Consider the following 17,252-nt stretch of genomic DNA (forward strand, 5'->3'; position numbering starts at 1 on the left):
AACACTTTTTCCATTGCATAGTTCATATTTGGAGGATTTAAGGTAATTTTAAGATTCAGCAGTAGTCAATTTTTAAATATTAATCCACTGTGAGACCATACAGCAAGGCAACTACATTGATTTGTCTATGGAGGTGAGGGAGAGTATCGACTTCCTTCTGATTTTAATTTGTTCTTTGTGAAGCAAAATTCCATAGTTGTTCCATTGGAGAAGATGGCAGAGATATGTATTTGTGCTTGTTTGCTTGATTTTAATGTTTATCTTTTACTAGTCAAATGTTTCGAGCTTCTTGCTTAGAAAATGTAGTTAAGGAGCTTTGATAGAGAAGGATTGCCAAAAACTTCCTACCTACTTCCCCAAGTCTACGTCCTTTTATTTATGATTGATAAAAATTCAGCATCTTGTTTTCACTTCTCAATATTACAACAATCTGATTTCCTAAAATACCTGTTGCTCTTTCTCATGTTCTAGTCTAGAATATCAATTATCAAACTGTAATCCCGTCAAATCATTACACAAGCACTTGATTTCTGAGAGGAAATTGTGCTACCTCTAGTTACTGTGGGCTTTAAAGGTGTACTAAAAGAGCCATTTTCAATATGCAGTTCAAAAGTTCTGTCGATTTGGAATAATCCAGAGAAAACTTCGCAACTCAAAGACTATGAGTAATAGAAACAGGATGGAAGTCTGAAAACATAAAGTTATGTCGGTTGTTTTGATTACATCTGCTATTATCTGATATCTTGTGATTTTTAAAAAGGAAATGAAAGAGATGATTGTATTAATAAACCACAAAATAAGCTGTTCAGTTGATCCAGTATAGATCTCTCCAACTGAGGTATTTGTGTAGATATGGTCAGTGAAGATTATTTCTAGGGCACAGATTTCATGCAGTCAGAATCTCTAAAAATAGATCAGATGAATCATGCTGTAAAGTGCCTCTCTAATTATAAAAGGTGCCTGTGGTGACTAGCTCAGAAGTGCTGCTTAGAACTAGGTGAGATGAATTTCATCCAAAATGACTGACACACCAATGTGATATGTACATAAACCAAGTTTATGACATTTAAAAGTGTATCAAATTAGACCATTCAGGTAGTGAAATAAAATTATTAATGCCTCCATGTGAAGCACTGCAACAACCTCCCCGGGAATACTGCCTAGCATTCAGAGCACTCAGGTATAGGAAGCATGAACTTATTTGTAACAAACGGAGAAAGACTAGTAAAATGAATAGTAGGAAGAGGAGAAATTACTGTGAGGATACTAAAAGCTTTATTTCTCTTCAGTAAAATGAAGGCCAAGAGAAAAGACCTGCTGCGGGGAGAGGAGAATTGCAAGCAAAGGAGAACAATAATTTAATCTGAAGAACAGAGCTGGGACAGGAATAAATGGCAGAAAATCAGACTAAAAGTTAGAAGATTTCTAGCCTTCAAAGCAGTAGTGTTCTGGAGAAGCCTCCCAATAAGGTTGTCAGGTTTTGTTTTTCTACACACGTCCAGCTGTTTGCAAGGTGGAAAATGATACATTTATGAAAGGGAATGTGAAACACGGTTGCGACTGATAGCAGGAGCCTGGGCTCCATATGCCACCACTTTGATCCTAGAAGGGGATGCGTATGCATGACTGCACTTATTGAAGTGGCAGTAATTATGCTGTAGATATGCCTATACTATCAATGTGAATATGTTGTGGTGCTTCTTTAAACTTGTAATTAATACTAATTGAGCTCTCAGAAGCTAAAGGGTTCCTTGTTTAAAGATCCTGTGCATTTGCTGAATATAACAACAGTTTACTAACTTATCCCATTTCTTGAAAAACTCCATGTTATTGAAAGGAAGGCACTATATGTGATCTGTTGATAACAAACAGCTCAGAGGCTTTCTTACTGCATAAACTAAACACCTTTTGCCAGAATAGTGCTTCTACTATGTGTGTTGTCCCTTGGTATTATATTTATTGTACTAGTAATGTGATTATTGATTAATAATTTTCCTAATAAATTCTACTAAACACAACTTTGTGTTTGCCGTGAAGATGTTAGTACAAATGAGACTCTGTGCATAATTTCAAACTACACGTTTTCTAAAAATCTACAGAAAGAAAAAAGAATTTTCATGTGCTAAAATTCAGTCTAAAAAATTGAGTTGGTTGCTACTTTATAAAAATAATAAAATTGTGGCTTTATTTGCTTGCATAGCTCAGCACACAATTGAATGTGCAGCCAGCAAGGGAGTGCCCCCACGTTTTCTGGTTACGTTTTCGTAACATTTGTAACGTTACGAAAGGCTGTGGGGCCTACAAAAGAGAAGATGGCAGAGGAGTAAAATAATTCACCTTCTCTGTGGCCTGCTCCCTGCCTGTGTCCACTGACACCCTTGGAAAAGCAGGGCTTGAGGGCAGGCCCCGTGCTGGTCCACTGTTCAGACAGGCCGAGTCGGGCGAGCAAGGGGTCAGGCACTCTGCCTTGTGGTACCGGCTTATTTTCTTGCTTAAGCTGCTGATATATGACAATGCCCATAAATTTGTTAACCTGTTGAAGTTCACCAAACCTTAAAAAAAAAGGTTTCTCTTTTTTGTCTGTATATTTTTTAATTATGGGATATAACATTCGTCTTTCTTTGAAACGGGGTTAATTTTAGAACAACCAGGTGAAACCCAGAGAATCAGCTAGTTTATTGTGCGAGTCCTGTATCCATGTTCTGACGCACTGTATCTCTTCCAGGTATACAGCTGCCTTCCCGTTTCGCAGCAGGACTGTGTTTGCTGCTTCACAAGCCACAGGTAAGCCCTGAGACCGTTACCCAATGTCTCAGTTGCCAAGTCACTGTGACTGCAGGCAGTGCTGCTGCGCTCCATCCATGCCAGCTTTCCTGGGACAGAGTTAGCAGACACTCCCTCTGCATTTGAAATGGCTCCTGAGGAGCACAGTCACGGTGCTTATCCTCACAGCACAGGGCTGCCAGGGTGTGGGGCTGGCCACGGGCACCAGCTGGGACAGCCCCCTTGCCAGCACTGGGCCAGGCGGAGCAGGTGTCCCTCAGGCCAAGGCCTAGACTCCGGGCCCTGCAGCAAGGCCAGGCTGGGCCCTGCTGTGAGGGAGGCAGGGTCAGGCCCACTGCGGTGGCTGGCACCCACAGCCCCAGCCCGTCTGGGGTGGTGCAGCAGGGCCCTGAGGCTTCCTCTGGCGGGGATATAGCTCAGCACGGGCAACACCAGAACTGGGTCTGAAATCTCAGCACTGTTAAATGTGATGGGAGTTTTGTTATTGTCATCTTCACTGGGATTAAAATTTCCCCATGATTTTCTAAGGGAGGTTAAATGGCAATCCTCTCACTTGTGGGAAGGCTGGGATCACTATGATTCAAAATATTTTTCCTTACAGATGTGACTAATTAATTCACACCTTTCATGGAGAGTGACAATGTTGCAAATCACAATGTGCCATTGGACCATGTAGTTTAAACTCTTTTAATTTTTTATATTTTGTGCCATTACTCCCTTGTATTTTGTCTTTGAAACGGGAAGGGATTTATTTTTTATTTAATCCCCTATTTATCTTCATAGCAAGAGTGATTAATTCCTGAAACAAACTGTCAAAAATTGTGCCTTTTACCTGATTATATTTGACTAGCTTCAGCTTTGAGACATTGTTTTCTGCTGGCACTTATAGGTGGTAGTTGTTTTCCTGTAATCACTGCTATATATTTGTTCAAGTCAGCTAAAATAGATCTGATCTCTCTTCAGACGTCCACTGTAACACATATTCTCCAGTATTCAGTTCTTGTTTCTCTTCCTTCACCTCTGTCTATTTTTCCCATATCTTTTTTCCTAATACACAGAAATTTATAAACCTTACTGTAGGATCACTACTGATACTGCAGCTGGAGGAAAAAGCGGTTGTCTAACTCCTACTTTACTTGCTCTTTGAATGTTGCAGGGTTGTGCTAAACTCTTTATGCTGGGACCTTATGTTGAACAGTAGGTCCATGTGTTTACTCTGTCCACTTCAACAACGACTCATTCAGTTTGTCTTTCTGATCTAAGGATGGATTTTGGGTGCGTGGTTATTCACACAGGTTTGCATTCTCCACTTAAAACCACTTGGCTAGGTTCATACTAAGAATTCCTTGTTACCTTTAGTTTTCTTCTTCCTTCAGATGTTAGGAATAACTTACTTTTGTGGTAGATTGTGCTTATACTTCCAGCTGATGTGACTGTGCAATCTCAGAAGAATATCAAGCCATAAAGAAAAGTTTATGAAAAGGTCTTTTGAATTATACCATATTTAGAGATTGTCTTCAGTTCAAATGACATTGATTTGGGATGGCAAGCATCTAGTACACATCCATGTAAACTGGACTTATATTTTGGTTTATGTAGAGAAGCTGGTTATGAAAAGTGAAATATTCAGGAATATTAGCCATAACTGTGAAGGACAAGTATGGCTGCCTGCTTAATGTTGAATTAGTAGAAAGTAGTCGTATCACTGATTCTTGAAAAGCAGTAATTCACCAGTGTATTTCGACTCAACCAGGTAATAGAGGCCTAGTTTTTATGAACTAAATTGAGCTTCATTGCAATGGCACTCCTAAAGCCAGGCTTGAAGGCAACACTCTTTGGCCTTCCTTCACTTTCCTCCTCTCTCTTCCCAAAGGCTTCACAATCATAATTTCTTTTCCTCCTCCTTGCGTTTCCTCCTTTTACTATGAAACTTTTGTTAGGTCTTGGTTCCTTTCTTTAATTTTTTTTATGTGTCTGAGATCAGTTTTCTTTTTTGCCATGCTTGTTTTCTCTCAAACTTCTGTTTGTCCATAAAATCTGGGTAATTTTTTTTTTGCTTTATTTTTGTGGTCTTTTCTTTCCATCACTGTACTTACTTATTTTGTATATCTGGAGAAAATTCTGCTCTACTTTGTCTTTCTACCTAAAAACTAAAAATCATGAAACAAAAAAGGATCTGAATCTGTGCTTGTTGGATAGTGGAAGCCAGCTGTCCAAACAGACTGCGTATTTGGTGATAAATGTATTGAAATATGAGTGTGTTTCATTGATAAGAATGTGCATCTTGCTATTTTCTTTGCAGTCAGCATAGAGCTGAATATAAACCCACTTAATCATTCTGAATACTAATATTAATAGAATAAGAGTGAAGTCCTCTTTCTGTAATACCTGACATTTTCTTTAGGAAAATTTGTTTCAAAATTAAGGAGAAGTTAAAGAAATAAAAAGCAAACAATAATCTTTTGGCTGGATCTATGGATGAGTCGCTCCTAAAGCTGGATATCCTACCGAGCAGTCCCCATCAACCAGATTATGTTATTTTTCCAGTGCCTGGACTATGCTGACAAAATCTTTCCTATTTTTACCGGTAGAAGCAATTGTTAGCTCCCACATTAAAGGCAATTTAGCCTATATGTAACATAGTATGTGCTACCTGCAATATTTTTGCTGTAGATGATACCCTGAATTTTTCATAAGTCAAGAAGTCTGCACATTGTATTTTTTTCTCAAACAATTATGCACAAGATGTTTTTCATTTTTTTCCCCCTTCTTTGGAGTCCTTTACTCATTTGGATCACTAGCATATATTGTAAAAGTTTAAGTTTATTATGCAATTGAAGGTTACCCAGTCATTTCTGCTTGGGAATTATTCTTGGAAAAAGACAATGACTGGAAATAACATCCATATTTCTCAAATTTGACGAAATTACAGTATACAGGAAAAATAACAATATGGGATGATACATGTTTTAAAAGTTAAGCTTAGCTGTTAGTAGTGAACTTTATCCTTCAATTTGTCATCAGATAGGAGGAAACTGGAATAGCTGTACATGTTGAAAAAACAGCATTTCTTTCCCTCTTATGGAAAACCCCAAATATAAAGAATGCCATTGTTTGCCGCACATGTGGCAACCAGTCTGGTTTATATAAAGTTGAAGTTACTGCCATCTGGTGGGGAAAATAGTATTAGATCACTACAGTTGGACGCAATTCTCTTAGGGTTACCTTCTGTGTATGTATGTGAATATTGTGTGTGCCTGTGTATGTATGTGTGTGTCTATATACACCCCCCTATACAGTGATAGGTATAGACCTATCTCTGTATAATATTAGCATTTGGGGCTGATTTTGAAAGAATTTGAAAACATTCAGTGATACAGAATGGCCTGCTGAATCGGAGATTAGTCAAGGGTATAAAAATGTGTGAAAGAAAATGAGGAAAATGTAAGAGGTAGAGCAGATAGATGTGCAAAATGTATGCTGTGGTACTGCCAGTGCACCCACACTTCTGGCCTAGATTAGCATAGATAATCATGTACAAATCTTGTCCCCAGAATGTTTCTTTGTATTTTGAACAGCTGGAGATATTACATTTTGTGCAGTGTTTTGTGTAGCACTTCCTGTTTTAGAGATGACTGCTAATTATTGTTGCAAATACATCTGGGCTAGCTCTGCCTTAGTGTTCCATTTTTTACTTAGATTTTCTCTTTGGTGCAGCAAGTTTGCTGCTCCTTGAGTCTTGACATATACTTGTTAACTATTGTCCGATTCTTGAAGGATCAGCTCAGTAGGAATGGATTTATATGATTAGTCCATCAGGGGAGTCTGTGGGGCATCTTACACATATAAAATTAATTAGGTTGTTTTCTCAAGGAGCTAACACTCATGTTAGATGTAATGGTGCAGTGAATGATAGTCAAAATGGTAATAGAAGAAGATTCAGCTGTGGGAGACAGTGTCAGATACCTATCGTTAGCAATAATTGCTCGCTAACCATATGAGAATAATAACTAGTATCCAGAACTTGTTCTTATTTCATTGTTATAGAGTCTTAAGACTCCAAACAAGATTAGGTCTGCTTTATGTATAAATACTAAATAGGCTTTGCCCTTGTCATATGCTGTGTTTTCTTCTGGTAGAGAACATTAGAAGTGGTCCTTTGCTTCCAATCTACAGAATAAATTGCCATTTTGTCTACTAAGAAGGCATGTTTTATTAGGTTTGTATCAAAAATGTATTTTAACTGGCATCTTCTCATGCTAAGAGTCAAAGAAAAGTTAAGGGGATCCAAGAGTCTCACAAGGTGTGTAGTCCTGCAGTCAAATTCCCAGCACAGCTGTGTTGTCCAAAGCCCTCCAGCTGAATGCTTAGCCTCGAATGGGAGCCCAGCTTTTATCAGTGTGCAAGTGCTGAGGTTGGCTGAGGTAAGGCTAGAGGAGGCATACCTGGCTTCAGCATTGCTCAGGCTCAGGCCCAGGCCCTCAGTGGCACATGATTAATGATGAGCACTAGGCACAGGACTTGAGTGGAATTGAGATCCCTGGACAATGAGTCCTGCTAATTTCAGGTCACTGAGGAGACTCACTTCAGGCCCTTGTGTACATCATACCTTATGTTGAGCTGGACAAGCAGAAGTCAGTGGCAGAGTAACATTAGATTCCTCTTTAAAGGGATAACTAAATGCTGTCATCCTGTACTTCCTTACAAGAGGTATATTATTCTGTTGACATTCTCTCCATTGTCTTTTTTTTTAGGGGGACACCATTTTTCTTCTGTGGAAATGTTGCTTTGGTGGGCTTTCTAATGCTGTAGTTTACAGCAACATTTTGGTTTTTTGACTGCTTACTGGCCTCAACAGTGACATCTCAAAGAGGCCTGTTGAATGCTTGTCTGATTGCATGTTACATTCCTGTAGACCAGCTAGCTTGAATTGCAGCAGCTCACTTGGTTGGTGAGATTTGGGGTTCTGCTTCCTATATAGGAGGAATTTCCATTCCTGTCCTATATAAAGCAGCTTATGAGATTCATGGTCTGTACATTTACAAAGTGCTTGGTCAAGTCTGGTTTGTGTGGAAGCCATATTCTTCTTGCTCTCATAGTCATGAAAACTCTGTTTTCAAAACAACAGGTGAAGGGACCGTACCATTTTGTGAATTCCTTCATCCTTGAATCTAATTAAGCAAAAAAACTAATGATATTGACTTTCTGTACATCTCTTAGATGTAACTGAATGGGTTAAGCATGGTTGCAGAAAAAGATATTTCTCATCTCTCATAATTCTTGTTTATTTTGTTTAAAATTCTTTTTCACTTGGTTGTTTTTTGTTGCCTGTTGTAGTTTTTTGTTTGTATATTGTCTTTTTCCTTTTTCTGAACTCTCTAGGAGTCAGAACGCTGCCCAGATAACATCTTTCAAAAGGAAAACCAATGACCTTGTAATCCTGTCATTCTGCTTCTAAGACTACATTGCACATGCTGGTGTCTGATTTCTTCACAGGTTTTAGAGGAAGTACTTTTTCATGACTTTGCAATGTAATTGCCTAATTTTTTTTCAAGGAGACAGACATTTTTCTCACAGTAAGACTCTTACTGGAAAGGTTTAACAGTAAGAGTTAGAGCGCTGGGTGGTTCAGGTCCACATATTACGGAAGTGCTTCAAGCTCAAGCCCACAGCTTGAATCATACAGTGCAAAGAGCTCTCTCTGACTCGGTCAAATTTGCACAAGACAGAAAAGTGGAACAGCTTCCAGAAGGAAAATAATCCCTGGTTCCCTCTTCCAGCCTTCAACTGGCAATGTAAAGTTTACTTTGTGTTGTATGACAGAAATACCTAAGTTGATTAGCTCTTGGTTACAAAACTGGCTACTTTTTCTTTTCACTACTGGTAATAAAATGACCAGCAGTTCACTGTTCTTTGAAATCCTGGTGGCACTGAGATGCTAGCTTTCTCAAATATCTTCTTTTTGTTTCCATGTGTGTCTTTTTTTTCTTCTTTCCTCCCTTTCCCCCCACCACACATATAGCTTCACATATTTACTTATAATCCCCTGGGATTAATAAGCAGTTTGATAGCTAGAAGGTAATTGCTCTCTGTGCTTAGAGTAACTGAATTGTAAGAGAAGCCTTTGTAGTGAAAGATGACATAATGCAAGACAAGGTTAGAAGGATGTATCTTCTGAACCCAAAATGACCATCTTCTAGACAGTCTGTTAAGATGGGATAGAGTTTAATGTTACATGATATGAATTATACATCGGAGTGTGGAATGCATTAAAGCCTCTCAAATTTCAGCTTGTTAAATCAAAATTGATTATAGTCATGTCCTTACTCAATGAGAAGTTGATACAGAAATGAGCAAGTCCAGCTTTTTGACTTCATTATGCAGGAAATCAGAACAGAGCACCATAGTGATCCCAGCTAACTTTGAAAATCTATGAGGATGTGGATGAGCCTCTCCAACAACAATCTGCTAGATGTGATATTTGTATTTGATATTTGAATCTCCATCCTTGGAAGTGTCCAGGACTTGACTAGACAAGCTGCTAAGTAACCTGCTCTTAGACCTTCTTTGAGCAGGGGAGCAGATCAGGTGACTTCTAGACATCCCTTCCAAGCTCATTTATTCTGTAATTCCATGATATGAAATCTAGGCTTCTAAAGACAAGATGCTCCCAAAGAATAGAGATTTCATTACAAGATCCTATTTCATATCTCGAAGGTGATGAGTGGCTGAAGTTACTTTAAAACAATTGCCTTAATTCTGAGGTAGAAAAATCACTATAATGAACTCAAGTTTATGCAAACTGGACCTTTTTATCACCTTTATAAAGCTTGTCTCCTCAGCTTTTGTAAGGACTGTTTGGGGTGGTGGGAGCCACTTCCTATGGAAGTTCAAGTGCAAGGCACAATTCTTTTATGTATCTTTGTGTGACACAAATATAGAAGTGTGTGTATGCATTTATTAAAATGATAAAAGAAACCTTATAAAAACATTATATTTTACACTTAATTTCCCCCTTAGGGAAAGAGGAAATAAACCAACTCTGACAGACACTACTTCTAGCTCATAATGGACTACTGAGGGTACTTTGATAACCTGGTGCTAAAGGCAGTAAAAAGCCTATACCTCTAATAGAATACTAAATATTTTAAACAGTGCTTTATTTGCTTTTTAAAGCAAAATAATTTAAATATTTATAACTTTCAGACTGCCAGTACTGTATCTTAAAATCCCATGTCTTAGCAATCTGAAGATCAATAAAATACAAACAATACTTTCTGAAATTCTTGTGCCGTCATCTCTGCTTCAGAGGGAACACCCTCTCTCTGGGGTAGAAAAGTAATTTAGTCTAGGACACTAAGCAATTTTGGCTGCTCTTGAAAAAATATCTCAAGTAAAACAAACTTTTATGAACTTCATGCCATTCTCATTCCTACATACTGGGGAAACTTCAAAACTCAAGTTATTCAGAAGTGTTGGTTAGCTGAATTCAAGGACCACTTTTTAACTTGACATCAAGTTTGCTACAGATGTGTTTAGATTACCTTTGGGGAAAAATCAGTTTCAATAACATGCCGCCATGTTGATATTCCTTTTCCTGATGTGTTGTCCTTCCATTTAAAGAGGGATGCACAAATGACTCACAAGAAAGCTGACCCATCATATCTTTGAATTTAGTCTTGACTGATAATAAGCAAAGAAATGCCAATGAGCTGTGTAGTGCTTAATTTATGTGTAATATAATTTGATCAGCTGCAATATGAATATCTTTTGTAGTGTGTAGCTAAGATAGACTGAGCTACAGTTATCATTCAATATTTTGTTTTCATTCAGTTTTTGGATTGATCATACCACAAATGCAGAGCCAGTTTGGGTCCATACCTCAGATCTCAGTGCTGTATTAATGTGGTTGTATCAATTATAAAACCAGCTTAAGTCCACAAAAAGATTAACTACTTTCATGCTGCGTAGAGCTCTAACTAGTAAACCCTGTATGAACCCGAAATGCTACATGCAGACCTAACTTGACTGTCTCTACATCACTTATCCTGGATGAGGAACACAGAAAATGTATGCAGAGGCAAGTCCAACAGGTATTATCAGTTAGGACTCAATGTCAGCTGTCTCAAACCCATAGCGAATCTATCTGCAGTTGCTATCACTTCCTCCTGCTCCATTTCCAAAAGGTCTTATTAGGTCAGGTGTGGCAAACATGCAAGCACTGAGAGGCAGCACCAGGCTAGAGCTGGTAAACTCCAAGAGATCAGACTTCACTGCAATGCCTTTTCCCTGCACACCGTAAACAGCACAAGAGCACTCAATAACTTGAGCACAGCACTGAACTCATGCTGGCAGAGTCTGTTTGAACTGTATGGTGCCTGGCCCTCCAGGAAGCAAAGGCTCATTGCAGCACTGTACTGTGATCGATGCAAAGCTTTGCTGCATCACAGCCAGCTGTGTGGAGCTACATTTCAGTCTTGGCATTCTCTCTAAAACTATCTGTATTACCTCTCCACCATTCCCCTTCACTCCTTTCACTCTCCAGCCTCTCAATCCCCCCAGTTTTTGGGGAATCCAGGCTCCTGTTACCTTGGACAACAGAGAACTGATGGTGCTGCAGTGAAAAGGTAGCTGAGTGGCTATAGTAATGCAGCAAATAATAAAATCCCTGTGTTTTTAATATCTATTATTGTTAAAGGATTGGCTTTAATTTTGCCTGATTTTCAGTTCTGTGTCTTAATCTAGAATGGTCTTTATGCTCCATATAAGTATTTCATTTATATTCTGCTTTAAAATTGCTGAACAGAAGATACAGGTTTGCTTGTAATGTCTTTTATGCAAGCTATATTATGGCAGGGCCTATACTCTCATTTTCCTGTGTTCTTACTTCCCTTCAGATTATTTAATTGTTTAGTAGTGTTCAGAATGAGAATTGCCTGCATGAACATTTAAATTATGCAAGCCTTACTTTCCCTTATGTTTTGTGTTGTTTTGCTAAGGAGTTTTCAAATCTTCTGCACCCATGTTGGAGCAAATGTACTAGTTCTCTGGAATTGACTTTCAAAAAATCAAAGGCAGTTAGACACCTTGTTTGGAGTGTGTCTGATGTGTTGGATTCACAGCTGCATGTGCATCTGCTCAGGAGGGAGTTGGGGGCGGGGGGCGGGGACGGTTTGGATCCCTCGTTACCAGCTACCACTTCACATCAGAGATCCCCACAGCATGTCAGCACATCTCCCTTGTTTGGATCAGCCCTTTACTTGTGCCTCAGGAAGAAATTAATGGGTGCCTGGTGCCCTGGACAGCTGGATCCTCTTCCTCTGCCTGCCACACCACTCAGGTCACGTATATACTCTATGTACATACTCCTGCTCAGATAGATCCCTATCATTTGTTCCTTATTTCCAGAGTACTTAGGGGAGGTACTTGTGGCTTCCAGTGCAGCTCCTGGGAACTCTCACAACTCCAGCAAAAGACAACAGGGGAAATGTGTTTTGAATGTACAGAAACAGATAGTCTGAAAACCATCAGTCTGTAAGAAGTTTGTTTTGGATATGCAAAATAAACTGACCTTGATAATTTTCTGCCAGTTAAACTGAAACGATGCTAATGGCACTTCTCCACACAATGGTCTCATATATGTACATGTTGAGTTCTTTTAACTAAAGCGATGAAGGTTTGTGGAGTGCTTGGATAGTATAGTATTTGCCAAAGAAACAATCTTTCAGAAATTAAAGTCATGGTAAGTTTCAGGTGACCTGAAAAGTACCTTTATTAAAGGAGATAAAACATTGAGTAATGAGACCAAAAAGTAGCTGAAAGGCTACTTAGACAATGACAACTGCCCTTTCTGAGCATTCGCCATTGTCTGTTCAGATTATAAATTCTATATTGTCATATAAAGACTGTTTTGTAATGAGAATATTAACCATGACTTACTGTTCAGGATTGTTTTTGGGTTTTAATATGCTTTCATAGTAAAATATATGTATATATTAAATATATATTGACGTGTGTATATACCAAATAACAAAACCTCACATTTTGAAGCTACTTTGAGGTTACAAAGTTGAGCACCAGAAGATAGCCTATAAATACATGCACATAAACACATCTGGAAATTAATATACAATATATATTTGAATTTTTTTAATATATTGAATGTTCCAATGCACAACAATTTTTCTTCTCATGGGTACTATATTAGCACTCAAACTTGCATACTCTTTCTAAATGTTCTGTGTACATAATTATTGTTCCAAGATCCTTTGGAGCCAGTGGTTTTGATCAACTTCACTAAGCAGGCTTCATTTTGAGAATCTTTTTAGAGAAATGATGGTTGAATATGATGTCAGATGAAAATTTGGGAGAAAATCTTGGAGTTTGTTTGTTGTCTTCTATTAGAGCTTTCAAGTCTTCGAGGAAGGTTATGTTCTTACTGAAAGATTTAGTATTTTGATTTCTGAATCATCTTTAAAATTTTGTGACTTAATTCAGCTCAGCATAGTTGTAGTGCAATGGATGTCAGTAGAATAGCATAGTGAGAGGCACTATTGATTTAATTTTAGAGTGGTGTTTTCAAAGTCAACATGATTATGCATATATACGCTGTAACATCAGCACACTATCAAATCTCTACAAATAAATGCCTCATCGCTTTTTATTGTGTGTTTTGCCCCATCCACTGGCATATACCAGAGATATCATTGTCTTATTCAAGAATGATCTATGTAATTATTATTGACATGGCATTCCAATTTTGCAAAACCAAAACGAAGACTGACACACAAAGTAGGTCATGAAGAAAAATGAGGAACCATTAACAGAGTTGAGCATTAGGGGAAAATTTGAGAAATTTTATAACCAAAGTAAGGTGAAAATTGCTAACTGGCTGTGTAACTGGTGTGCCAAAGTGTGTGAATTACTCATCTTTCCCTACTTCATTTCATTCACAGAAAGGTCATAGTGCAGAAAGGACATTTTGATTCTTTGTCTAATTTTGCTGAAGAGCTGTTTTTAACTGAATTTACAAATCTGAAGGCATACAGGCCTAAATGTAATCTCAATAAGAATTAAATGTAGATGAAAGAGAACATATAGTTGACCATGGGTTAACGTTTTAAGCAGTCTGAGCATCCAGCTGGCACAGCTCTTCTCTCATTTTTTGTAGTTATGGTACCTAAAACTTTTGAAAAAACCCCAGCCATTTTGCTGAGAGAGGCTGTGGTGGGAGCCTGAGAATGTGATAGTAGACCAAAACATCACATAGTTAAAGGCACTTTTACAGTTGTTTCTCCCTGGCACGATGGGAAGCAACACAGTAATGCTTGTTCCAAAGTGTACTAATGCAGACTGTCAGCACAGACCACTCTGGAGATCCACATCAGTGAGACCTTTCCCTAAGGGGTGACCAGGGAGTTAAAAAGAAGGACAGCATGAACTCTTGGGCTAGGAATATTATCTTTGCAGCAAAAAACTTGGATGTATTTGAACATATAGGTTTGTCAAAGCCAGAGAGGAATGCCTTGACATAATTGAGAAATGATCCTTTGGGAACATGGGACAGGCATTTGATTGAGGATGTAGGTGGGAAAGACCATACATACCGCTGATGACATAGAGTATCCTGCCTATGAAGGCACAGAAGGAAATTCATGGGTCCTGTCAGTGAAGGCCAGATGTTAAAGGTTTTAGAAAGATTGAAAAGCATTTTATGGAAGGGACTTTTGTGAGACAAAGTCTCAAAATTTTGTTTTAGCCATACCCAGTTTGAGTTGATAGCCAGATATTCATAGAGAGGTAACAGAAAGGTAGTATGAGTTTAATTTGGATAAAAGGAATGCTACTTCTAAAAGATTAAATAGAAGGGGGTTTGGCATGAGCATGTGAGTTGTAAGCTGTCTGTCTCCATGTATACTCTACAGAGAGGAAGTGTTGTGTATGTTTTCTTTTTCAGTGATGTGAGTGACATCTAGTTCATTTTTGATTGATCTACTTGGAAGCCAGGTAGAATTTGAGAGACATCTAATAAGAATAGATTCATCAATACTTGTATAAGCTAAGAAGTATTTACACTGACTAAAAAAAAATCCCCTTCTTAATGTTAGGAAAACTAGACAAGACCATTGGAGTAAAACTGTCTACTTGAGGAGTAGTTGCTATTACAAAAGAAATTCTGAGTAACCACTAATGAGAAAAGACATGAGATAGTTTGTTTTTAAACCTTATGGTATTTTTTCCATTTTGCTTTGCAATCATCTTCATTCAGAGTTGTTGGGGAATGGTACAGACAGTAATATGTGGGTCAGTACTTGGTGGCAGTTTGAAGGAAGAACAGAGCAGGTAAGTAGCAACCCGATTTACAAGTCATTTTGTGTTTTCATGTAGATAGCCAGTCCTGGTCAGAATGGGAAAATTGCCTGGTACTGACATTTATTCAACCCTTTCAAATGAAGTACAAAAGATTGCTGGATTTTTCCAGACGATGCTAGTGTAAATGTTAAAGAAGAGTTGCTTGTCTATTTTCAGCAAAACTAATTTTCCAGATCTGAGCTCTGTTGGCTTCAGTTATTGGAAGTGCATACCAGATAGCCACAAAAAGCACAAGAATTCAGTGTTTTATAAGAAATCGGTTAGTATTCATTTAAATGCATTTGGTTTCATTTAACTATATTTGAAAACTTTGAAGCTGAGGCTGATAGACCAGTACCAAACTTCGAATCTTGTTCGTCTGTATTAAACATATATAAACTATATATAAATAATTTGGGTCACTTTTTTTTAACTTCCCTTCTTTCTCCCCCACCCAATAATGATGGCAAAATATTTGGTCCTGGCAAGAATGGGAAGATTACTTTGTTCTTGTTATTTCTTGACTATCCAATTCATTCTCGACTTCTAATCAAGTATAATATTCCACTGTAGCAAAGCAAATAACAGTTTCAAATGCTTCATTGATGTTTTTGTGTTCCTTATATTTAAACAGATTTTCAGTATGGTACCTTAGAAATAATCGGGGTTAATTTATGCATGTATCCTCATGTGACTGTTCAGAAAGTAACTGAAGTAGCTAAGGCTATGAACTGCTTTTATAGCCTCCATTTGGTTTACAGAGGTCTGTTTAAAGCAGTGGGCAGTGCCAGCCAGGATGCTTTCAACTCAGCAATTATGGGGAGGTTGGCTCTCTAAGGGAAGTAGTATAAAGACCATGTTGAAGACACAATACAAACTGTGAAGAGTCAATATGTCAGCTGTAGGTAAAGTGTTTCTTAATTTGTTGTGTCATTGTGCTGTGATATGATATACAATTAAGTGGGGTCACTTGCATCCTAGAGACCGGTCTTGGCATTGGTTGTTGTAGGAGTCGGCCAGCTGCAGTCACCTGCAGTAAGAAAGAGGAAAAGACTCTTGGCTGTTCTGCATGTGGGCATTAAGGACATAAATACAGAGGCTGACTGACTGAATGGCAGATGTATTCTGGATCACTGCATTTTATGAATATTGTATTTTTCCAGTTTTACTTTTCATCTGTTCCCCATCCTTTGTCTCCTCAATTTATTTTTTTTTTTTGTGTATGTAGATGACAAACATTGTCCAGAGGGGCTTTGGAAACCTATCTCATCTTTGAACTCATTGCTGAGTACAAGATAGCCATCTGAAGCTGAGTGTATTAAAGCTTTGAGGACACAGTGTTTAAAAAGCATAGGTAGGAATAGTGCTGAAGAGGCAGAACTAAAATAGAAAATAGGATACTTAAATCAAATGTAGTGAAAACTTGAAACGGCAATAATAACAATCATGGGAAAACTGCTGTTTAGAAATGAACAACATCAGCCTGGATAACCAGGAGTGGAAATTGAAATGTAGAAATGGAGAAACTGCATGAGATTGGGAGCAAAGAAAGAGCTTCTTTTTTTGTTTGTTTGGTTTTTTTAAGTCCTTGCTATATTACTGTTGGGATACAGCTAGAGATCACACAGAGCACTGGTGATTGCCAAGACCATTCTTGAGGAAGAAGGTAGACCTGAGGCAGACATTCATTGTATAAGGGAAATAAAAGAGACAGACTATCAACTCTTGATACAAATGTTTTTATAGGCTTCTCAGAGCACTCTGGCAGTTTGCTGTGTTCTCCATCTTCCAGACTTTCAGTGCAGGGTGGGGTTTGCCTATTTTGCATTACTTAAGCTATTTGTGGATTTCTTCCCCATGTATTTGCACTAATGTGTAGGACAGAATTACTAGTGCCATTTTACTGACATACAGAAAAGGCAGAGAAAGAGAGAGACCAAGGCTGAGATCTTCAAAATTACCCAACTTCCATCAGAAAAGTTTTTGGTACCTTGCTGGTTTTGTGGATCTGTGGCCCAGGGGTCAGCACATAGTTGATAAAGTGTTCTGGGCTTGAATGAGGGATTCAATCTACATCTGCCATTTCAAGGCTGGTACCCTGACCATTAAGACCTCTT

At 38.2% G+C, this 17,252-nt stretch overlaps 1 protein-coding gene and 1 long non-coding RNA gene across 6 annotated transcripts in view; one reads left to right on the forward strand and one right to left on the reverse strand.

Annotated features, from left to right (window-relative positions):
- NRIP1 (nuclear receptor interacting protein 1) overlaps positions 1–17,252 on the reverse strand; it is an 895,475-nt gene that overhangs the window by 623,269 nt on the left and 254,954 nt on the right. The gene's annotated exons all lie outside the window — the stretch shown is intronic.
- The window catches only part of LOC126049084 (uncharacterized), a 241,950-nt gene that overhangs the window by 98,276 nt on the left and 126,422 nt on the right, over positions 1–17,252 (forward strand). For both annotated transcript variants that reach the window (XR_007509086.1, XR_007509087.1), the window contains one exon: positions 2,726–2,784. This is a non-coding gene — a long non-coding RNA (uncharacterized LOC126049084). The remainder of the gene's footprint in view (positions 1–2,725; positions 2,785–17,252) is intronic.

This window comes from Accipiter gentilis, chromosome 21 (assembly GCF_929443795.1).
Source record: "Accipiter gentilis chromosome 21, bAccGen1.1, whole genome shotgun sequence".
Classification (NCBI taxonomy): domain Eukaryota; kingdom Metazoa; phylum Chordata; class Aves; order Accipitriformes; family Accipitridae; genus Astur; species Astur gentilis.